At 35.6% G+C, this 25614-nt stretch overlaps 1 long non-coding RNA gene across 9 annotated transcripts; it reads left to right on the top strand.

Moving 5' to 3' along the window:
- LOC104898908 (uncharacterized) lies at positions 1-25614 on the top strand. Of its 9 annotated transcripts, XR_007276123.2 has the most exons (7): positions 1-3348; positions 11220-11291; positions 12665-12735; positions 13383-13572; positions 13654-13728; positions 25163-25256; positions 25365-25614. It is a non-coding gene; the product is annotated as an uncharacterized LOC104898908 (long non-coding RNA). The 9 variants fall into 9 exon arrangements; XR_008970116.1 differs by having other exon boundaries at positions 13383-13728; positions 25365-25607; XR_008970118.1 differs by lacking the exons at positions 25163-25256; positions 25365-25614 and having other exon boundaries at positions 1-2616; positions 3260-3348; positions 13383-13836.

The following is a 25614-nucleotide window of genomic DNA, read 5'->3' as shown; positions in this document are numbered from 1 at the left end:
GACCCTCTCTCAATTCATGAAACCTCACATTGAACGTGCTAAAATAATTTTCATCTCTCCTCATCAGACATTCTCTCTCTCCATTGTTTTCCCTCCCTCCCAAGTCCCCCGACTCTCTCAATTGGACCCTCTCTTAATTGAAACGTCCATCGTCCCTCCCTCCGACATCCCTCCTTCCCAAGTCCTCCCCTCTCTCAAGTCCGCCGCAGTTCAATGGGTTGCATGACAAGGCGTTGACCTCGCTATTTCAATGGGTTTTTTTTTTGAATTACTCGAATCAATTCTAGGGTTTAATCTAATGGAACAATCGAAGAGAGAGCATTGGCCAATCGAAGAAATCGAAACATGAAACCCTAGATCCGAGAAGAAAATCAAGAGCACAAAGAATGAAACCTTAGATTCGAAACGAAACTCAGACTAGTAAAAAGGACGATAAAGAAAGCGAAAAGGAGAAGAAGAGACTCTGAATTAGTTGAACCTATTGTTCATTTGAAGCTTAAAAAGCCTTAATTAATGGATGAGAGGCGGATGAAGAAGATGAAGCGCAAATCCCTAATTGACTTTCGAATTTTTGTTTTTTTACAGCCGTTGAAATATATTTTCATTTTTTTAATGGATGATCTTTGGTATGGCTATGAATGGTTGTGATTTGGTCGCTCGTGAGCGAATTGGCCAGGTTTATTTTCATTGTTGTTCATTAGTTCAGTGATTGATTTCATATTTGTTCGCGAAGTTTAGTTTCTTTTTTTCTATACGAAGTTAGTAGGATTAATTTTGGTTGAATGATTCTAACTTAGGGTTCAGTTTTTGCAGAACTTATGGAACTAAATATGCAAACATTTTGAGCGAGTAGGTGGCTATCTGTCTGTTGGTAGAGATGCTTGATAGAGCTTGCAGAGTACAGCAGCAACAGAAGATTATTAGTCAGTGAAGATTGACACACAAACTCTTTTGGTAACAACTTCTCTGCAATGTGTTGTGTAAGTTATATAATGATGTTGAGAAACATCAAAGCAATTATGTATGGCTACAAATTTGCAATGTGGATGTTGATTATAGCTATTAAAATAATTTATTATGGGTTTCTATCTTGCCTGCAGAGTCATTAATGCTCTCTTGCATTGTTATCTGGTTATGGTTAAAAGCTATTTAAATGAAACATGGGTAACCATACTATTTACCTAACTAGCGAGCTAAAAAATGAAGTATAGAACAACAACAACCTTAACACCAACCAACCTGTATAATACCTAGCATGTTTGTTTACGAGCAATTATTGCTCTGCTAGTAACTTATAACTCGTGTTCGGTTATCTAAAATCCCTTATTCAATAACCTTTATACTGCTATTAACTTATAATTAACTCGTTTAAGTGTAGTTTATATAATGAATTTGATGGATGCGGCAAATAGAGCTAAATGACAAAGTTTATACAGCTACTCTAAAGGAGAAAGCAAAGGAGCCGTAAGAAGTAAAAACATTTCTGAAATTCTGGTAATATGTTCAATTACTCACTTATTGGCTCTTGATTCATACATCTCACTAGCTACTACCTTTGTATTAGCGAAATCAAGCCCCACTAATGTCTCGCTATCACTATATGACTTGAGTCCTTTGGTGGTGGCTCTAAGATTTTTTATGCTTCCAGATTTTTTTTTTCATAATATTGCTAGAATCTCATCTTAGTCTAATTATTTCACATACCCTCTAGTGTTTAAATCGCTAATTAATATTATTGTTGTTTCAAAATGTTAACAGAATATATTCCCCTAAAAAAAATGTTGACGCAATATATGGATTTAAGAACCATATGCTTGAATTGCATGATTGGTGTTGCTATTACTAACATAATATTGTTGGTCTTATTTGAGTGGACTCATATTTATTGGTGCATATTAGCGTTTTATCCTCTAAATTCACTTGATGATGCTTCCACACAAATGGTGAAGGGAACCTCAAAAACCATACAGGTCATTTATTGGTCTCAAGATGGCAGGACAGAGTCTTCCCTTACTTTTAGCAGTTGTATAAATTTAATATTTGTTACTACTTGTAGATTCAAATTTCCAATATGCTGTTTGTCCATAAAAAAAGATCATCTATAGTTTTCTCGTGGCTTTTAAGAATGTTTATGCGATTAAAACGTATTTTCCCTTGTTAAGTCTAGTTCATAAAGGAAGAACTATCTGGCTAAGCAAGCCACTTATTGATGAGGCAGAAGACTGCTAGGTTGGTATAGGTGCAATACTCTAGTTTCTACAAAAGAAAATAAAAGTTAGGAATGGATTTTATTATGTCAATGGTGTTTTTTATCTGAATTTGTTAGGGAACTTGACGTCGGCTGCTAGCTATTACTGTTATCATTTCTTGAAGTGCATGTTCTAATAGCTTCAAACTCTAATCACTAGTGACGCTAAACGAATGAAACTGGTGATACTTTCTTTTCTTCAAGGATGAAAGTTTTCAATTTTTCGAAAGTTGGAGATTGTCATAATTTTAAAATGGATTACCTTTTTAAGTTCTACAGTACGAAGAAATATGGATAAGATATAGAACCCTCACGTGTTTCTAGATGTATCAACTGGTGGGGATCCTGTCCAAAGAATCGTAATAAAGGTAATTGAGATTTAACTCATTCTTGTATCTCCATTGATCCTTTCTAGTGGTATAAGCATTCTGATTTTGCATATACATATATCCTTAGTATCTGACGAAGTTGGAGTTGATCATAATTTTGAGATGGACTACCTTTTTAGGTTCTACACTATGAAGAAATATGGATAAGGTATAGAACCCTCATGTGTTTTTAGATGTATCAACTTGTGGGGATCCTGTCCAAAGAATCGTAATAGAAGTAATGGTATTAGACTCATTCTTTTTTAATTTCATTGATCCTTTCTAGTGATATAGGCATTCTCATTTTGCACATACATATATCCTTAGTAAGTTGTTTTGTTGATATGCTTGCCTGCAACTTTTGCCTGATTTGGTTACTAAATCTGTAGAAAACTTCTGGGTTCTCTGCACAGGTAACTCCTCTTCTTTTTCTCAATGAAACCCTTGCGTCTTTCCTTTTCTTGATTTTCTGCGTGTTCGCGTGATTGCAACTCGTTCTGGCCAAGCAATGAAATTTCCCTTGTTCAATTTTAAGAGTATAAAAATAGAATCAAGAACCATGACTCAGCCTTCTTTGTGGGTTTTTGCACTCCATATATATTTCACTGAATGAAGATATCTGTTTGCTGTTTGTATGTCTCAGGTGAGAAAGGTGTTGGAGGTACTATGACGAAACGTTTACACTTTAAGGGAACGAATTTCCACCTCATAATTAAAGGATTTATGGCCCAAGTACTTCCTTTTTTATCATTATCATTTTTGGTTGATCTTATCTGTTTGTATAGGCTTTATGCTTGGATATCTCAGTTTAGAAGGGCTTGCACTTTTGGCTTAGCGAGAACAAATTATATTTGTTTCTATCTTGTATTAAATCTTTGTACCCCGCTCAAATACTTAGTGAGAAAAAATTAGCTTTATCTTTGTACCCCGCTCAAATACTTTGGAGATATTGAGTCAGTGATGTTTAGGTGACAATCCTTTAGAAGCTTGATGATTGGTGGTTCTGGGTAGGTTGTGGAAGGTGAAATCCCCCAAAATGGGTATCACAGTTTGCTTCTTCACTCTGACCCCCTATTTTACTCTTTTTATTTTGAGTAATTTGACTGCTGACTCTAGTGGTAAAAAAACTCTTTTGCTACATTACGAATGCTACGGTTTTAATAAAAACGGAGCATTTGGAATCATAAAAATAACGAAATTTTGAAAAAAATGTAAAATGAGTCAAATGCTCCGGTTAACCATAGCATTTGAGTAATTTAACCGCTTGAAATGAAAAGCAAACCCTAGCCTCTGGGTATTCTTCCAACGCCCCCTCTCACATTCTCTCTCCTCAAATTGACCCTCTCTCGTAACTGTTCTTCGCCCACTGAAAACCCTCAAATTCCTAATATCTCTCCTCCCTTCTCTCCAGCGCTTCTCTGACATTATCTCTCCTCAATTCGACCGTCAATCATTCTTCTCAATCATCATTTTCATTTTCGATTCTTTCTATCTTCTTAATCTTATGCGTAAATGTTACAGGACATTAGGCCTTGAGAGTTGGCGCCAAAATAATATGCAAGTTTGTTATGCTGATTAGAAAGTTGTTATGTTAGTTGGTAGTCAGTTACAAGATGGTTGAGAATGAATGTATATAAGCTGATGTAATAAGCTTAGAACAGACTATCAATACAACATTACATGTCTCAATCTTCTTTCTTCTTCTCTACAATTCTCTCTCTGAATTCTATCCTTCTTCTCTCTCTACTCTTCTATTCTCTTCTGCTCTTCTCTTCTTCTGTACTATTTCTTCTAATTTCTGGAATGCTTGTTCTTGATAAAAGGTTAGCTTGAGCTACCTTAACATTGGTATCAGAGCAAAATTTTGATCAATATTTTGATCAAAACGTATGAAAACTAGATCAGTTGAATCTCTGACAGTTTTCGAGTTCATACATATAACACTTGTTTCAAAATGAGTTGTATCTCATTCGCAATTTGATACCCTATTTTTCCGAATTATTGATAAATTGTGGAAGTTTGATTGTTGCAATCTTCCTTTCATCCTGTATTCAATCATTCAAAATTTAGCTAATTCTGAGCTAAATTGAATCCTACAGGATTCACCCTATTTTTTGTTAAAATTGTGAAAATTCCAGCTGAATTGTTTTCACTCTGGCTCCTCAAACTCGAAAAACCTTAGCAATGGAAGATCAATTGCGAATATTAGAGCAGAAAATTCAAGATCAATCACAAAAATATGATGATCAATCTGTCCAGATTCAAGATCAATCCAAGAAGATAGATGACTTGTTAGCTGTAATCATGGAAATGAGGAGCAAACTGAATGAATCTTCTACTGAAGGTTCCAGATCAGGAGGTGGAAAAGAGGTTAATTCTGCTAGACCTCTAGGGTATATTCCTAAACTTTCGTTTCCTAAGTTTGATGGTTCTAATTGTAGAACTTGGATTAAAAGATGTAGCAAGTACTTTAAGCTGTGCAATATAGCTGATGATCAGAAAGTTGACTTAGCATCACTCAATATGAGTGATAAGGCAGAAAAATGGGTGATTAGCTACCTGTCTTCAAGAAGGAATGTTGATTGGCCGGAGTTTGTAATGGATGTAACAGCGCGGTTGAAGGATGATAGGGGAGTCAACTTTGTGGAAAAGTTTAATAAACTGGAGCAAACCGATTCTATTGAATCATACTTGGATGAATTTGAGAATTTGAAGTCGGATGTACTAGAGACTCATCATTCATTACCTGAAGAATTCATTCTAGACACCTTTATTGGGGGAATGAAACCTGGAATTAAACCATTTGTAAAGGCCTTTAAACCTACTACATTAGCTGCGGCTGTGGAGTTTGCTAGATTACAAGAGGAGGCATTAGCAGCCACACAAAGAACTTACAAATCTACCTCTTCTTATTCTTACAAACCAATACCAGCAGTTCCTTTAAACAGTAACAAACCACCTCTTCTTCCTACACCTTCTATGAAACCACACAATCTGTCCTTAACAAAATACAATCCCAAAAATTACAAGAATCCAAGGCACATTCCAGCTGATGTGAGAGCTGAGAAGATTGCAAAAGGCTTATGTTATTATTGTGATCAACCATATGACAGAAATCATAAATGTTTGTTCAAGGAATCACAATTATTCACTGTGGAGATTGCTAAAACTGATGAAAAAGGGGCAGATAGTGATACAGATGCAGAATCTGAGGAGGAAGCATTAGGGGAACCTGTTATATCTATCAATGCCTTATCTGGAAGTCAGACCTTCCATACTATGAGAGTACAAGGGATGAGGCATCATAAACACTTCCATATATTGATTGACTCTGGAAGTACCCATAATTTCCTTGACTTGAAGTTAGCTAAGAAAATGGCTTGTTCCATTACAAGCATACCTTCCCAGGCTGTCACAGTAGCTGATGGAAACCAGTTGAATTGTCAACATGTTTGCAAGGGTTTTCAGTGGACCATGCAGGGCACAGTGTTTGTAGCTGATGTGATGCTGATTGACTTGGGTGGCTGTGACATGGTGTTGGGGGTCCAATGGCTTACCACACTGGGGCCTATTTGTTGGGACTTCAAGGAGTTGTTTATGAGATTTGAAATTGAGGGCACTTCTTTTACCTTGAAAGGAGTACATCCTCAGAAAATCAAGCTGGTCCAAGGAGCTCCTTCTGCTAAAATGGTCAGTAGTGCTGTGGAGTTGTGTGTATTGCAGGTGAGGGATGTTACCTTCTTGCCTAGCCTCTCTTCTTCTTCTGCTGAGGTTAGTTGCCATTGCTTGTCAGCAGATATTTCTGCTTTGAAACACTTATACTCAGATATATTTGCAGATCCTGAGTCCCTTCCTCCTCATAGGGGTGTTTTTGACCATACCATTCCTTTAGAACCTGGAGCTAGACCAGTTAACATAAGGCCATATAGGTATCCACTTAAACAGAGGGATGTTATTGAGCAATTGATACAAGAAATGCTTGAGAGGGGAATTATCCAAAATAGCTCAAGCCCCTTTGCTTCTCCAGTTGTTTTAGTAGGCAAGAAAGATGGCACATGGAGATTGTGTGTTGACTACAGAGAGCTAAACCAGAAAACAATCAAGAATAAGTTCCCTATTCCAATCATTGATGAACTTATTGATGAGTTAGCTGGTGCTTCCATCTTTAGTAAGTTGGATTTGAGAGCTGGATACCATCAATTAAGGGTGCATGAACAAGACATCTATAAAACTGCTTTTAAAACACACTCAGGGCATTTTGAGTTTTTAGTCATGCCCTTTGGCTTGACTAATGCCCCAGCTTCTTTCCAAAGCTGGATGTATAGTGTTTTTAAGCCTCTATTAAGGAAAAGTGTGCTTGTATTCTTTGATGACATCCTGGTTTACAGTAAAAATCAGGCTGATCACTTGCTGCATTTAACTCAAGTCTTTGAATTGATGAGGAAACATCAAATGTTTGCCAAAGAGAGCAAATGTAGTTTTGCTGTGGACAAGATTGAGTATTTGGGCCATTATATTTCTGCTAAGGGTGTTGAAACTGACCCACACAAGGTCTCAGCAGTAGAGAGTTGGCCTGTTCCTAAATCAGTCAAGGAGCTTAGAAGCTTCCTAGGCCTTGCTGGGTATTACAGAAAGTTTGTGAAGCACTATTCTATTCTCAGCAAGCCACTAACTGACCTTTTGAAAAAGGGTGCATTCACTTGGACTGATTCAGTTCAGAAAGCTTTTGTTTCTTTGAAACAAGCTTTGATTTCTGCCCCTGTCCTTGCTGTGCCTGACTTCAGTAAACTTTTTATTGTTGAGACTGATGCAAGCAAACATGGAATAGGAGCTGTTTTAATGCAAGACAAACACCCGTTGGCCTACATCAGCAGATCCCTTGGTCCAAGGTGGCAAAAACTTTCGGTATATGAGAAGGAGTTGCTTGCAATTGTGTTTGCAGTACAAAAGTGGGAACAATATTTGATGAATTCTCACTTTATTGTTAGAACTGATCAGAAGAGTTTAAAGTGGTTATTACAACAGAAGGTTTCAACTCCATTTCAACAGTTTTGGCTTTCAAAGCTTATGGGGTTTGACTATGAAATTCAGTATAAGAGTGGGCAGGATAATATTGCTGCAGATGCTCTATCTAGAGTACAAGGGGCAGAGGTGTTATGTTTAGCTATTTCAGTTCTTTCCTCAGACCTCACTAGTCTTCTTCAAGCTAGTTATGCTCTGGATGATAGTTTAATGCAGTTGTTGGCCCAGCTTCAACAAGCTTCCTCAGTGGGTCATTATACCTTGGTTGAGGGGTTGTTAAGGAGGAAGGGTAAGCTGGTTGTTGGTCCTGACACTCACTTGAAAGCTAAGGTTATTACTTGGCTCCATGCTGCTCCTGAAAGTGGTCACTCAGGTAGAGATTTGACAATTAAAAGAGTTAAAGGCTTGTTCTATTGGAAGGGTTTGTCAAAGGATGTGAGGGAGTTTGTGAAACACTGTCAAGTTTGTCAAGCTTCCAAATATGACACTGCAGCTCACCCTGGGTTACTGCAACCCCTACCTGTTCCTGAAGCAGTATGGATGGACATATCCATGGACTTTATCACTGGACTTCCTAAGTCTGCTGGTATGGATGTGATCTTTGTGGTGGTGGATAGACTTAGTAAGTATGGTCATTTCATTCCTCTTTCACATCCATTTACTGCTGTACAAGTGGCCCAGGCTTACTTGGATAATGTTTTTAAGTTACATGGCTGGCCTAGAAGCATTGTGAGTGACAGGGATGCCATCTTCCTTAGTCAGTTCTGGAAGGGGTTATTTTCTTTACATGGCACTGAATTCCTTTTGTCCTCAGCTTATCATCCTGAAACTGATGGGCAGACTGAAGTGGTAAATAGATGTCTTGAGACTTATCTCAGATGCATGTGTAGTGAAAGACCTAAGGAATGGCAGGCTTGGTTACCATTAGCTGAATGGTGGTACAACACCCACTTTCATTCTTCAACCCAGCTTACTCCTTATGAAGTGGTCTATGGTCAACCTCCTCCTATACACCTTCCCTATTTACCTGGAGAATCTTCAGTGGATGTCATTGATAGAAGCCTGATAAAAAGGGAACAGATGGTGGATCTATTGAAGTTTCATTTGCATAAGGCCCAAGTTCGAATGAAACAGCAGGTTGATAAACACAGGTCTGAAAGATCATTTCAGGTAGGTGATTGGGTGTGGTTGAAGCTCCAACCCTATAGACAGGTGTCAGTGCAAACTAGAAGCAATCACAAACTTTCTCCTAAATATTATGGGCCTTTTCAAGTGTTGGCTGTAGTGGGACAAGTTGCTTATAAGTTACAGCTGCCTTTGGAGTCTAAGATACATGATGTTTTCCATGTATCTCAACTCAAAGCTTTTCGTGGTGTGTTTCCTATGGCTGCCCACATTCCATCTTGGTTGCAAGGTCAGCCCTCTTCTCTGCAGTTACAACCTGCTGCTATTCTAGACAGGAAGTTTGTCAAGTTTCAGAATCAAGCTCAGGTGCAGTACTTGGTTCAATGGCTTAACTTGCCTGCTCATGAGTCTACTTGGGAATCTGCTGTGGACTTTGAAGCTAAGTATCCTGAGTTTATGGCTAGAGTGAACTTGGGGACAAGTTCATCTTAAGCAGGGAGGAATGTTACAGGACATTAGGCCTTGAGAGTTGGCGCCAAAATAATATGCAAGTTTGTTATGCTGATTAGAAAGTTGTTATGTTAGTTGGTAGTCAGTTACAAGATGGTTGAGAATGAATGTATATAAGCTGATGTAATAAGCTTAGAACAGACTATCAATACAACATTACATGTCTCAATCTTCTTTCTTCTTCTCTACAATTCTCTCTCTGAATTCTATCCTTCTTCTCTCTCTACTCTTCTATTCTCTTCTGCTCTTCTCTTCTTCTGTACTATTTCTTCTAATTTCTGGAATGCTTGTTCTTGATAAAAGGTTAGCTTGAGCTACCTTAACAGTAAAAACCCCTAATTTTCATCTCGAATTTGGTTTTTTTTTTTTTTTTACGAAATTGGAGTTCTTTTGGAATGAGGTTAGACGAAGTGATTTAGAGATGAATCCAGTTTATAATTCGGATTCGTTATCTTAACATCTAAGGAGAAGCAGATTTTCTTGCATAAACTTGAATATATTTCAAAAAAATTTCCTTGTTCCTCAGCAGCGGTGGCAGCGATGGTGGTGCAGTATTCTTACTTTCGCTCTCCTTGTTCTCAGATCCAAAAGGTAACCCTAATTATCTCGCCATCTTTCGTGATTCTTCCAGATGCGGAGCCATGATTGTCATCGTCTTCGGTAACCTCCATCTCGCCGGCGAACAACACACTGTCAAATTTAGTGGAATTGATGACTTTCATTTACTTGTTCTTTATGTCGTAAAAGTTCGAATCACAGGTTCATAATAATTTGTATTCATTTGATGTAGTTAGTAGAACTGGATTGTTGTTCTACTGATGAATTTATCATTCTGAATATTAGCAAACAACCAAACCTCCCTTCCTCATATTCAATGCACTGCACTTCTGTTTCACAACCTCGCTGCCCACTGCATGCTGCCTTGTCACACACTCATCGGTTTTTAAGTGTCTGATTTCATTGTTATTATTTTAGTTATATTCATGTCATAGCAAGTTGTGAAATGTGGCATCTTTACATCAATTTAAGAATAATTGTGGAAAATATATTTTCAATTTATGTGAAAGTGAATTTTGAATGGAAAATCTATACTAAAACATATCCTTTTGATTTTTAATGTGTTCTTTCCTTGCAACACTGACTGCTAATCATGTTTATATATTTTCTTATTTTTTCCTCCCTATTTGGGTCTATTAGAAGCGGGTGGGATAGAGGGAAACAATATCATGTGAAAGGTTGTTGGATTCTATCTTTGTGTTGGTTGTTGCCACTTTGTTAGCAGGCAATCTAGATTGGTGCTTGTAAAGAGCTCATTTCCTGTTTGAATCTTGATTTGATTTATTTCCTCTTATTCCTTTATAAGGCTCTTTTGTCTATATGGATCTCTTTTCGTGGCAATGTGCTTTCTATTTTCTATTAGTTATTTCAAGCAGGGCTCATGTGGTACTTTTTACAATTAATATAACCTTTTATTTCCTATTGAATTTAGGTTTGTTTTGGTTATGTTTAAAATCTTGCTATCAGATTCACACAGCCTTTATTTGTATCCTATTTGGAAACCTGCAATCTGTTAGTTTGTTTCTATTATAATGGCAATGAAGTTCCTTGCAGTGGTTCACACATCCTGTTCTGCCGGTTTCTTTGCCATATATGTTGCTTGATGGCGTTGTAGATTTGTGCTTTGAGAAGAATAGAGTTTCACATTATAAAAGCAGTTATTGTTGTGTCTCTAGTTCTGCAGTACAGTTATATCAACAGTTTCATATTATAAAAGCTTAGTTTTGGTATTGTTAGTATGTTATGCTCAATTAATTATTATGCAGTTTTTCCCCCTTAAGTAATAGCCAGTGAGGTTGTATGTTTCAGCAAAATTTTGACTGTATATTTGTGCTTAATAGAGATTGAAAACTTTCTTGATTTTTTTTGGTTTTGTGAGTTATTTATAGATTGAAATGGGTCAGAATCAGCAATCTTCTTCACAGCAACAAGACCAGTTACAACAGCAATAACTATAACAGGTTGTCCATTGTCTCATAAGCTAATAGTTATATCCTGTGCAACCTTTTTTCCCCACCCCTGTGTATAGGGATGGGCAAGGGTAGGGTCTGGGTCGGGTCCAGCTGGACCCTAGACCCGGACCCTAAATATTTTTGCAGACCCAGACCCGGACCCGGACCCTAAGGGTCTGAAAAAATTGGACCCTGACCCAGACCCTTAGGGTCTGGAGGGTCTAGAGGGTCTGGAGGGTCCAGGCCTAAATTTTTTATTTTGCCAAATTTTCAGCATTATTAATATCAATAATCATCTGAAATTCGCATGAAACAAACACAAAAAATCGCATGAAACAAACTTAAGAATTCGCATGAACAAACACAAACATATAAATTTAAAAAAACGAAACAAACACAAACATAAACTTATAAACTGAAAAAAAACGAAACAAGCACAATTCACAAACATATAAAGTGAAAAAAACGAAACAAAAACACAAACATACAAACTAAAAAAAACGAAACAAACACAACTTACATAAGAGTTCAGAATAGGTGTTTTGGTGTTTTAGTTTAGGTTTTAGTCTTTTAGAAAATCAGTTTTTTTTTAAAAAAAAAAAGTTAAAATGTATATATTAAATAAGTTTAGGGTCTAAGGGTCGGGTCTGGGTCCAAAATTTTAAAACCCGGACCCGGACCCTAAAAAATTTACTTGGACCCATACCCAGACTCGGACCCTTAGGGACTGAAAAAGTTGGACCCAGACCCTTAAATTAGGGTCGGGTCTAACAGGGTCCGGGTAGGGTCCTGGACCCATGCCCATCCCTACCTGTGTATGAAAAACACTTTTTCCTTTTTTGAAAATGAACAATATGTGGTTGTTTTAGACTTTACATTATATAGGAAGAACTAGCGTTTGATGTAGTGCACTAAATGTTAGTCATGCCAAGGAGTTAGAAAAAATAAAGAGCTAAAGAACTAGGCTTTGGTTACATAATTGAAGCTTATAATAGATGCAATTTTAGAGGTTGACAATGTAAAGGCAATAGTAGCAATGTAAAATCTAGTATCTCTTGCAAGCCCATAACATTTAGAATATTTCATATTTATGTGATTGCTAGTGAAAGTTTTGCAGCCATCTAAAGTATTTCATTGTTTGTTTTCTCATTTCAATTTATTTATGAAGTATTCGTTATGTATACATGGGTTTTGGGTTCATTATTGCATATTTTAACTAGAATGGTTTCTAATGACATGTTATTGCTATTTTGATGCTCTCTTCCCTTTTCTTTTTCCAATTATTTAGATTTTTGCACTTTTTGAAAATATCAGCATCTGCAATTTATTTTTTTTGTGGTTCTTGTTCGTGACTTTTTGTCTCATATTTGAGTATTGTGCAGGACTTGGAGAACGGAGGACTCTCAGATGGGCCAGATGATGTTGTTGCCGTTTTTCACACTTACTTTTGCAGGTAACATGTTGGTTTAGAGCCATTGTTCTCACCCTTCCCCTCACAAACATTTCAGATTCTCACTTGAGTTGATTATATGTGCTGCATATTCTCTTGTGCATTTTTCTTAAGCTGTTAGCAACTTTAGCTGTAGATCTTGGACTTTTTAAGAGCAGTTTTGCGTGATTTAATTTTGCAGTGTTATACATCTTTTCACTCACTAAACTAAGGAGAAACTAATGAGCTTTAAATTGTTATACATCATCTCATTGCTGCCTATGCTACTGCATGTACTATTGAACCTTGTTGCTCAATGGTTAGTATATGTGGAAAAACCAAGAAAAGAGTTGTTTGTACCAGCTGGGAGTAGCCACAAGTCTGTTAGGATGTACTTTATTTGTAAAGTGTATCCTCAAATTATTTTCAGTATATCTTGTATCAATAACAGAAATTTCCATGGAAATTCAAGCTTTTATGTATATGTAATAGTTTGGGCATCATTTTTGGTAAAAAAAAATGCGAATATTTTTTTTTTATTTTTTTGGGGTCTCAAAAGCTCCGGGTTTCCTTAAAACCGGAGCATTTATGCTGTCAACTGCTTCGTTTTTGCTTTGTCAACCGAAGCAATTGATATATTACGGGCTTGTAAAATATATCAAATGCTCCAGTTTTAGGAACAACCGGAGCATTTGAAGAAATAAACAAATACTCGTATGACGTCTGCTACGGGTAGCATTTGCGGGCTTTTTAACCGGAGCATTTGAGTATTTTCCCACTAGTGTGAGGTGTTGCAGTTTCTTGTGGAGAGAAGAAATATCCGGATACAAGGAAATTGATCCAACTGTACATTTTTTGATGGTAAAAGCTAAGTTTGAATTGTATCTTAATGATATTATATAGGCACTAAATTTTGGTTTAATATGTTTTTTTTGCTTATAGCAACCTGATTTGGGTTCTAGTATCAATGATGCACTAAAGCAAGGGGACCAAATCTCTAATTTTCGTAAAGATAAGGTTGGCTAAGACATAGTTGGAATATCTTATTGGTGTTTAATGCTCTGTACTGCTATATTACGTAATTGTAAGCAGAATATTATATTAATAATATATTATTTGCTGGTACTACTGGTATGTATGATGGAAACCTAGTGATCGGTCATAGAGAAGCAAACTATATATGTTAATTTGAAACAGAAGCAGAAGGGCAAATACTGTTGTATAATATGAGCACTATAAGAGGGGGGGGGGGTTGAATTATAGTGAGAGAATAAGCTATACTATTTGCGAAATTAAAAGTTAATTTGGGAACTAGCAATGGGAACACGAGAGATTTTAGCGAGGAAAAACTTCCTAGACCCAATAGGAAGAAACAACCTCGACCACAAGAGATTTTAACTCAAACTTTCCACTATAATATGCCAAAACAACTCTGGTTACAATCTTATTACTTTTCTCTCGAGCCACAACTTAAGTTACTAAACTCAAGTTCCCAATCCCACAACTGTTGTTCCTCTCAAACTTCACTTGAAGTTACTTTCTCTTTCTCTTTCTCTTGTTTCACTCAAAGCTTCTCACACTTACAAGAGTTCACTCAAACCCTTAACTCAAAAATACAATTTGTAAGACAATGGAAGAGTAATAACTCGAATAAAGTAAGTATGAATTCTCTTAGGATAGGCACTGACTCTTTTAGACAACTCAGAATATTTAGCTAAGTCAGACACAATTTGTTCTAAGGTTTAGGCGCCTATTTATAGACAATTTGGACAAGACATAAACTTATCCACTACTTAATTCATTATCCCATGATGTCCATGATTCTAATTAATTAATTAGTTTATATTAAATATTCCTTGAGAAGTAATTATTGCACTTCCTCCATTACTTAACTTAAAACTAAGAAACAGTAAGTATTACGTGGTTTTAGATACTTGGAGAATAATTAAACTATTTAAATTAATTAAGATTTGGAAAATAATTAACTAAGCCCACTAACCACTAACTACAAACGTGCAGCAGTAGTTTAGGCGAGATAACAAATTTTTGGGGAGTAAATAAAATATTTACTTTCAATAGTTTTTAGAAAAATATCTTGAAAAATAAGTTGGTTTAAAACGAAAATCATTTTTATATTTAAAACGAAAATCTTTTTAAAACCGGAAACTATATTTAATTTTGAAAACAAAATCTTTTAGTTTAATTAAAATATAAAAGATAAGATTAAAACTGGTTAGATATCTATCTTAATAAAATCAGAAAATCAATTTAAATCTTTTCCTAACAAACTAATAACAAACTCCCAAAAATAGTGGATCTAGTTAAAACTATCCTAAAACTTCTAACTAACTTGTTAGGCGCAAAACAAATGTTAGGCGCACTACTTAGAAGTTATTTAGGTGTTCCTAATGCTGTCTATAAGTCTGTTCCTTAACCTTGTTCCTAACTGTGCCAGTGTCTGTTCCTTTCATGGGAACGAAACCAAGTTCCTTTTGAGAATTCATCACAAACTGAATTGAGCTTTCACTCAATGATAACATGAAGATATTAAATACACCCTAATGTATTCTAATCTTCATTCCAAGCTTGATACTTTATCACTCGAACATCTTCACTTCGATTTTTGATTAATTCTCCGTTTTAATCTTCAATCAAGTATTCTATTCGCTCAAGAATGAATTACCTAGCAATACCATAAATAAAACACACTATGTCTTTTGTGGTTAAGTCATCTTCAAAACTCAAGGGTCAATAATTTCCCCCTTTTTGAAGATGACAACAAAAGGCATAAAATATAATATAATAATATAATATGTAATGTACAAAAGTCATATAAAACTCTTTTAACAAAGTAATTCAACTAAGTTAAACAAATTCTAATAGACTTGTTATTTTATTTTGGAAGTAAGAAAAAAAACGACATGAACCATGACTAGATAAGTATGTACTCTTAGTGCCTTTCTCTTTCCCCCTTTGGCATCTTCAAAAATATTAGTCCATGATTTTGAAAAGATGAAATGTATCTACCAAAATACATCACACCACCAAACTTTGTTAGAAACAATTTGGTTAGTATAAGAAAATAACACATTCAAATCTGAAAACCGCACTCCAAGAATATTAGCCATTCAAGAGACGCACACATGCAAAAAGATTTAACATAGAATTATCAAATTAATATAGTTCCATTGTAGCATGCTTAAGAAGGAAAGAAAGAAAAGACATAAAATAAAAAGTTTTATCCCCATAATAAGAAAACTAAACTAAGAATCGTGTTTAAGGATTATGAGAGGAAGGTTGTTCGACCACTTCTTCTACCACATCATCCAATTTAGTCATCACTTCCTTATGATTTCTGGCAACAGTTTGATCAAGCTTGAGCACAATATCCTCTAACTTCATCAATTTCGAGTTCATCTTTTGGAGGGATGTGGTCATATCACCAAGTTGCTCCATAATCAACTTTTGACCATCCGAAGCCTTGTCAACCTTGCTCATCAACCCTTGCACTAACCCATTCACTCCCTAGCTTTATTTGCAAATTCCATCATAGCTTCCGAGTGACCCATGACCAATGTAAACAAGTAATCCAACCTTCTAGCATGAGCTAGGGTATAAGTGGCACCAATGGTAGGGTTTTGGGAAGAAGAAGGAGAGGTGTTAGGAGGATTAGTGGCGGCAGGTTGTTCTTTAAGATCAGGAACAACAGGGTGTTCCTCTGGGATGGGAACAACAGCTGGTTTTTTTTCTTTGGGAACAAGAGATGGACGAGATTTGGTAGGAGGAGGGATTGAAGTGTTTTGTGGTGCAAAAGGAGGTGGAGATGCAGTTTTTGGTGGGGATGAAGTAGTAGGGGTAATGGTATCCATAGGAACAGGAGACTGTTCCCTAGAAGGAGGAATGCAAGCATCATACACTTCTTTAGCGATTACTCTAAGTTCATCTTCATCAACACTTTCTTCCTCATCATGTGAAGGAGAGTTTAGAACTTTCAAGTTTCACCAATTCTTCTCTTTCAACCACCTTCTTCCCTTTTTCTTTTGCTTTTTGTTTTTGTTTTTCCAATTTTTCATTTTTCTTTGCTTTTTCTTTTTCTATTTTTTCGGTTTTCTCTTGTTCTTTTTCTTTTTCCTTCTCAACTTCAAGTTCGATTTCTTCATCCTCCTCATCATCACATTCATCATCATCCTCATCCTCATCCACATTGGCTCTTCCTTTGATCACTTCGCCATTCACAATACACACATTTAAATTATTCAAGGCATGAACATTTAGCATATTTCCCGTAGACACAAAAATATTTGGAACCCCAGAAATCTTCACATTAAACTTAATTAAAATTTCTGTAACAAGAGCTCCATAACCAACAACAAAACCGTTCTCAATGCAATGACTCATGTGTTGAATCATCAAAGAAGGAAAATTTATGTGTTTATGGGAGGCTAGGAAGTGAATGTAAATCAAGTCTAACATGCTAACTTGAGCACGTTTAGAAAGGCAAGGTAAGAGGGCTTTCTTTAGAATGTGGAAAAGTATTTTGTGGTAAGGTGAAAGAAGATTGTGATCAAGAAAGGTAGTGCCTCTTTTTCCACCATATTTCACAATCAATTCATCAAAGGAAATATCAGAAAATGGTAAGAGCCTCTTTGTATCTTGAAATATACATCGGTTCTCCTCACAGGAACACCGAGTAGATTTCCCAAAAATTCAGCATTGAAGTCAATTTGAGTTCCCTTCACAAGCGTAGAACAATTTCCCTCTTCATCAATTGAAAAATTTTCACAAAATTCATCCATAAGTTTGGGAATTAAACATTGTCCATAACAATTTTCGAAAAGGTGTTCCCAACCTTGAAATTTAATTAATTCAAGCAATTGACTAAAATTAACCTTTCTACACCAAGAAATATCAATGCATAAACCATGAACATACCGTGTTGCTATGGATTTTGTTTTGCAACCTTGGTTGTTCCTCTCACAAGAACCGTCGATTCCCCCTCAATGCTTGCATGTGATTCCTCTACTTCCATTTCCATTGTTTCTTCAATTTTCTTCCTCTTTCTTAGGATCCTTTTTGATGGATTAGGAGAGATATCCATGGGAGTTGGAGATTCGGTGTTAATGGAAGAGGGAGAGGGTTTTTCGGGTTTTTGGTTAGAGAGAGAATGAGAGATTTGTTTGGTGTTCATGATTTTTTGGAGATTTTCCGGTTTTAATGGAAGTGAAAAGGTGTTATTTTGGTTGAAGGGGAAAATTAGGGAATAATGAAGGAAAGTGAAAATAAATAAATTTACTTAACCGTGTATTGTACACGGTTTGAAGATAAAGAAAAATAAATAAAGAAATTAAAGATAATATCTCCCAACTAACTTAAGAAATATTAGGAGAGAATAAAGGGATTAGAATCAGATTTTTAGGAGAAAAATTCCGAACATAATATTTTTGGATTTTGAATTTAGAAATTTGAAAAATAAAACCTACACTTAATACGCTGGGAACAGCGTTTGGAAACAGTGAATGGAAATAACAAGTTTTGCTACTTTGGAACATAATTAATCATTTAATCCCTTGTCAACTCTTAAGGCATATAATTGTCTTATGAACAATAAAGGGAATATTATTGGACCTTGGTGAGCAGTTTGCTGACATTTTTACTCATACATATGAAATAATCATATAAAGATTGTGATGCATTTTAAACAGATAAAAACATCAAATTTGCTCACACATACATAATGCCTAAGAGTCAAACCAATGGGGAGAAAGATTATAGCAATCATTTCAACTTAATCAAGCCAAGTTCAAGTCTCAGTTTTTCAAACCTATCTCTATCTAAGGGCTTAGTCAGAATATCATTAATTTGACGCTCAATTTCACAAAATTCCATTTTAATAAGGCCCTTCTCAACATTATCCTTTAGAAAATGATGCCTAATATGGATATGCTTAACTCTAGAATGATGTACGGGATCTTTAGAAATACTAATTGCACTAGAATTATCACAATAGATGGGAACACACTCAAAGTAAATTCCATAGTCACGAAGTTGTTGTTTTATCCATAGCATTTGGGAACAACATGCTGCTGCTGCAACATATTCAGCCTCAGCTGTAGATAAAGCAATTGTGTTTTGCTTCTTGGTGCTCAAAGAAACCAAACTATGACTAAAGAACTGAACCATACCTGATGTACTCTTTCTATTAACCATATCTCCTGCATAGTCAGCATCTGCAAATCCTTTCAGTTCAAAGATGTCACTTCTTGAATAGAATAGGCTCAAATCGTCTGTTCCTTTGAGGTATCTTACGATTCTCTTCACTGCTGTGAGATGAGATTCCTTTGGATTGGCTTGAAACCTTGCATATAGCCCTACACTAAAAGCAATATTAGGATGACTTGCAGTTAGATATAATAACGAGCCAATCATACCTCGATACTTGGTTTGATCCACACTTGTTCCTATCGTATCCTCATCCAATCTGGTTGAAGTTCCCATAGGTGTATGATTTACTTTGGATGCCTCCAAATCATACTTTTTCAGCAGTTCCTTAATGTACTTTTGTTGATGGATGTAGATTCCTTCTTCTATTTGCTTGATTTTCAACCCCAAGAAGAAGTTAAGTTCACCCATCATGCTTATTTCGAATTCTTTACTCATGAGATTAGCAAAGTCCTTGCACTAAGATTCATTAGTGGCACCAAATATAATATCATCAACATATATTTAAACTACTAAGAAGGTTCGATTCAATTTTCCACTTTTAAACTCATTTTCAAGAAGGAACTTAGAAAGTCTTTCATACCATGCTCTTGGAGCTTGCTTTAACCCATAAAGAGCCTTGTCAAGCTTGAAGACATGATTGGAAAATCTTTATTTTCAAAACACGGAGGTTGTTCCACGAAAACCTCTTCATTTAGATAACCATTTAAAATGCACATTTCACATCCATTTGATACAATTTAAAACCCATGAAAGCAACAAATGCAATAAAAATTCTAATGCTTCCAATCTTGCAACAGGTGCAAAATTTCTTCATAATCTATACCTTCCTTTGATTGTATCCTTTACAAACTAACGAGCCTTGTTCTTCACTATGGTTCCGAACTCATCCAACTTGTTTCTAAAACCCATTTAAACCAATAACCTTATTGTGTTTAGGTTTAGGTTCAAGGTGCCAAACTTTGTTTCTTTCAAATTGATGAAGTTCATCTTGCATACTCAATCCAATCAGCATCAGTGAGAGCTTCTTCATGGTTCCTGGGTTCCATCATAGAAAGAAAAGCATGAAAAGCACAAAAATTTCTAATTTGAGATCTCGTTTGAGTTCCCTTGTTTATATGACTATGAGTTCTACTCGACGGGAATGATGAGTTTTCCAATGCTTTGGTTGGAAATACTGGATGGAAACTTGATTTCTTTGATTATCTTCACTTCCCTGTTCTTGGGAACCAGGTTCAACAATAGTGGATTCATTCACTTGTGTTCTCACCTAGTTCTTCTTCTTTTCCTTGGGAACAGGAACATGATGTGTTCCCTTTTATGATTCTTCTTCTTCCAAAGTCTCATCAATAAGATTTGATCTTTTACCAATTATTTGAAGTCATCATCAACCTGTGTGCTTGAACAATTTATCTGTTTCATCAAAAATAACATGCACACTTTCTTCTACACACATAGACCTTTTATTATAAACTCTATAAGCTTTGCTACTAGAAGAGTATCCTAGAAATACAGCTTCATCACTTCTAGCATCAAATTTTCCAAGATTTTGTTTCCCATTATTATGAACAAAACATTTACATCCAAATGTTCTGAAATATGTAATATTGGGCTTTTTACCAAAATATAGCTCATAAGGAGTTTTATTTAAAAAGGTCTTACCATGGCACGATTTATAATATGACAAGCAGTATTCACAGCTTCGCCCAAAAGTTCATAGGAAGACCACTAGCTATAACATAGTCCTAGCCATTTCCTTCTAATGTTCTATTCTTCCTTTCAACAACACCATTTTGTTGAGGTGTTCTAGGGGCGAGAAATTTGATCTAAGCCATTGTCTCTACTAAAGTCATCAAACTTAAAGTTCTCAAATTCTTTGCCATGGTCGGATCTAAGGTGTAACAATTTTTGACCACTCAAATTTTGAACTTTCTTTGCAAAGACAAGGAACTCATCATAAGTCTCGTCCTTGCTAGAAAGAAAAATAACCCAAGTAAATCTAGAGAAGTCATCTACAAAACAACACATATTTCTTTCCACTCCTACTTTGATCCTCATAGGTCCACAAAATCCATATGAATAACTCTAATGGTCTTGTGGTACTTACCACATTTTGGACTTGAAAGAGGACCTAACATGCTTCCTTTAGCCAGCATCACAAACATGATCTAAATGAAACTTAATGAAGGTAAACCTAAAACTAGTTCTTTAGAACGAAGTTTGTCAAGCAAGAAAACTAGCATGACCTAGACGCATTGCCATAAAAGAGAATCATCATCAATAACACTAAGGCATGTAAACTTTTTTTGGGAACAAGGTTGAGATCCACAACATATGTGTTCCCTTTCTTGTTCCTTCCAAAAACATCCTTTGTGCTTTGTTGACATTAAACATTTTTCACTATTAAACTTCACACAGTTCCCTTTATCACAGAATTGGGAAATACTCAACAATTATGTTTAAACCATCAACTAGAAAAACTTATCTATGGAATGTGACGATGACTTCCAACTTTGCCCATGGCAACTATGTTACCTTTCTTGTTGTCACCAAAAGTCACACTTCCACCATTATAGGCTGAGAGTGAGAGAAATCTTGATTTATCTCCAGTCATATGCTTAGAACAACCACTGTCTAGGTACCATGTGTTGTTCCCCTCACTCCAACCTGCAAGAAAACTAATTGTTAGAGTTAGGAACCCAATCTTTCTTGGGTTCCTTTCCTTCAGGAACAATAGATTTCTTTTTCCAAGTTATTTACTTGTTTCCAAGTTTGTCATAAGCGACCAAGTCTTTAGGACAAGAGTTCCTAAAGTGACCAGTGTTCCCACAAAACATACAAACTTTATCACTTGGTAAATCAACTCTCTTTTTAGGTTTTTCAAATTTCTTTTTGTGATTAAAACCAAGACCTTCGTTCGTTTTGTTTGAGGGTTCTTAATCCATTTGGAATAGGTAGCATTTTTCTTCTCTTCCTATTAGGTGAGTTCCCCTCAAGTTCTTTTTCTCTTTCCAAAAACGAAACATGATTTTTCAACTCGTTTATTTCAGATTTGAAACTTGGCAAGGGAACTGACTTAATATAAAAGAAACTCACTTCAGGAATAAACTTTTTATTGTGATAACTCAAGCTTAACAAGTAGTTCTCATTTTTAAGATTTTCGAAATCCTCTTTTAATTTAAGATTTTTGTCAAACAACTCAAAAATCTTTTCTCAATATCAATTCGAAACTTTTAAGCCAAGAGGTATGTTCCTTTGCAACACTTAAAGCATGTTGACATTGTTTTAGTTTAATGGACTCATCTTTGCAATCATTTACGCTCAACAATAAACTCAAATAATTTTTCTTTACTTAAAGAATTAAGACGAGTTTTGATGTGTCTAGACTTGCCTCAAGAGATTCAATCTCTTCATTAGATTCGGAATTGTCAAGAGCCATGAGACGAAAATTTGCCGTCTCCTCATTTGGTTAAGGATCATATTCTTCTTTGGAGTCAGAGTCTCCCCATGCAGCAACCATAGCTTTCTTCATTCAGATGAGTATAGGAACTTTTGTATTCCTTGTTCCTATCTTCTTCGTTCCCTTCCTTTGCCTTTTTCTTGTTCCCATTGGGGACATCCTTGATAAGTGCTCGAACTGCCACACTTATGACAAACAAGTTTGTTAGAATATTTCTTATTCTTACCTTTGTATCTCCATTCTTCATGTTCCTAAACTTCTTTTGAATTTTCGGACCATGAGAGAGGATTCTTCTTCATCAGTTTTCTGAGTCTTCACTTTCATCAGCTTTTAAGGCAATCGATTTTTGCTTGGACATGTCTCCATTCTCATTGTCCAATTGCAACTATGAGTCATAAGGGAACCAGCAAGTTGTTCCAATTGAACTTGTAAAGTCCTTAGTTTCTTGTAAGGCAGTTACCTTAGCCATCCATCGATCCCTAGGAAGGCTCCTTAGGACCTTTCGTACCTGTTCCTCAATGTAATCACTTTCCAAGAGATGTTAGCTCATTAATATATTAGTAAAGCGTGTAAACATGTCTTGGATAGACTTTTTGATTTCATTTGAAAAGTTCATATTGGTTCAAAAAGATCTATTTTTGATCTCTTAACTTCACTCGTACCTTCATGAGTGACTTCAAGAAGATCCCAAATTTGTTTTGCGGTTTTGCATCCCATGACACGATTGTGTTCATGAGGTCCAAGACCACAATGAAGCAGTTTTATAGCAAGAGCATTAATTTCCATTTTTCGAAATCTGCTTTATCAAAATCAGATAATTTAGGAATTACCTCTTCTTGTCATTAGTGGTAGTGACTTCAAAATCACCTACCTCTATGACTCTCCATACCTGGTAATTGTCGGCTTTGATAAAGATCTCCATTCTGTTCTTCCAGTAGTGTAGAACTTACCATTGAACATTGGTGGCCTCTGCGTAGAGTACCCTTCTTCCAGTTTCTCTCTAGTATTCATATTTTTCAAGATCTTGAACTCAACAGGGTTTCCTGATTTTAGAGTTCCCCCTCTGATACCAATTGTTGTATAATATGATCACTATAAGAGGGGTGGTGAATTATAGTGAGAATAAACTATACTTTTTGCGGAATTAAAAGTTAACTTGGGAACTAATAATGAGAACGAGAGAGATTTTAGCGAGGAAAAACTTCCTAGGCCAGTAGGAAGAAACAACCTCGACCACAAGGGTTTTAAACAACTTTCCACTATAATAGGCCAAAACAACTCGTTTACAACCTATTACTTTTCTCTCGATCCAACTTAAGTACTAACTCAAGTTCCCAACGACAGTTCCCACAACTGTCGTTCTCTCAACTTCACTCGAACTTTCTTTCTCTTTCTCTTGCTTCACTCAAAGTTTCTCACACTTACAAGAGTTCACTCAAACCCTTTACTCAAAAATACAATTTGTAAGAACAATGGAAGAGTAATAACTCGAATAAAGTAAGTATGAATTCTCTTAGGAAAGGCACTGACTCTTTTAGACAACTAAGAATATTAGCTAAGTCAGACACAATTTGTTATAAGGTTTAGGCGCCTATTTATAGACAATTTAGACAAGACATAAACTTATCCACTACTTAATCCATTATCCCATGATGTCCATGATTCTAATTCATTAATTAGTTTATATTAAATATTCCTTGAGAATTAATTAATCCACTTCCTCCACTACTTAACTTAAAACTAAGAAATAGTAAGTATTACGTGGTTTTAGATACTTGGGGAATAATTAAACTATTTAAATTAATTAAGACTTGGGAAATAATTAACTAAGCCCACTAACCACTAACTACAAATGTGTAGCAGTAGTTTAGGCGAGATAACAAAGTTTTGGGGAGTAAATAAAATATTTACTTTCAATAGTTTTTAGAAAAATATCTTGAAAAATAAGTTTGTTTAAAACGAAAATCACTTTTATATTTAAAACGAAAATCTTTTTAAAACCGAAAACTATATTTAATTTTGAAAACAAAATCTTTTAGTTTAATTAAAATATAAAAGATAAGATTAAAATCGGTTAGATATTTATCTTAATAAAATCAGAAAAATCAATTTAAATCTTTTCCTAACAAACTAATAACAGACTCCCTAAAATAGTGGATGTAGTCAAAACTATCCTAAAACTTCTAACTAACTTGTTAGGCGCACAACAAACGTTAGGCGCACTACTTAGAAGTTATTTAGATGTTCCTAATGATGTCTATAAGTTTGTTCCTTAACCTTGTTCCTAATTGTGCTAGTGTCTGTTCCTTTCATAGGAACGGAACCAAGTTCCTTTTGAGAATTCATCACAAACTGAATTAAGCTTTCACTCAACCTTAACATGAAGATATTAAATACACCATAATGTATTCTAGTCTTCATTCCAAGCTTGATACTTCATCACTCGAACATCTTCACTTCGATCTTTGATTAATTCTCCGTTTTAATCCTCAATCAACTATTCTCTTCGCTCAAGAATGAATTACCTAGCAATACCATAAATAAAATACACTATATCTTTTGTGGTTAAGTCATCTTCAAAACTCAAGGGTCAACAACTGTCTAGATCTGCAAGAAACCAATCTAATGTGGGAGACTCTTGCTACCAATCTTGAGGAATTTCGTAAAGTTTTGGTGCGAAATCAGGAACTACTGTTGCTTATATATTCGCAAGTCTTCTCATAATATTAGTTGCCTTCTAACCTAGCTAATATCATTTCCAATTATTTGCAGGAGAAATATTTATCTTGCCAAGTTGGAGTTAAAGGCAGCAGTGCATGAGACTATTGAAACTGACGTAATTCCTGTACTTGAGGAAGTGCCGAAAGTAAGGATGTTTCCTTCTTAATGATATTTCATGATTCAACTAGAAAGTGGGCTTTTGCCAAATTCACTTGGTTCATAGTTTTATTTTCTATTCTTGTTCCACTTGTAGAAAAAGGATAGAGATGTGAAGTGATGCCAGAGACAGGAGGCTTTTCTCAATGGTTCTCACACCTATGCAGCTGCAGTCACTCGTTCTTGTCGCACACGCAGACTTGCGAAATAGACATTTGGTATGCTGTGAACATGCTTCACTACTAGAACTGTCACTTGCTGTAAATAAGATATTCACGAGTAAATTGCGCAAAGTTTGCCTCTTCTCATTAAATGTTTATAAATTTTATCACCTGTACTTTGTAAGG

The sequence above is a fragment of the Beta vulgaris genome, chromosome 7 (assembly GCF_026745355.1).
Source record: "Beta vulgaris subsp. vulgaris cultivar EL10 chromosome 7, EL10.2, whole genome shotgun sequence".
NCBI classification, from domain to species: Eukaryota; Viridiplantae; Streptophyta; class Magnoliopsida; order Caryophyllales; family Amaranthaceae; genus Beta; species Beta vulgaris.
Note: the sequence above shows the minus strand (reverse complement) of the source record. Positions and strands in the feature narration are given on the sequence as shown.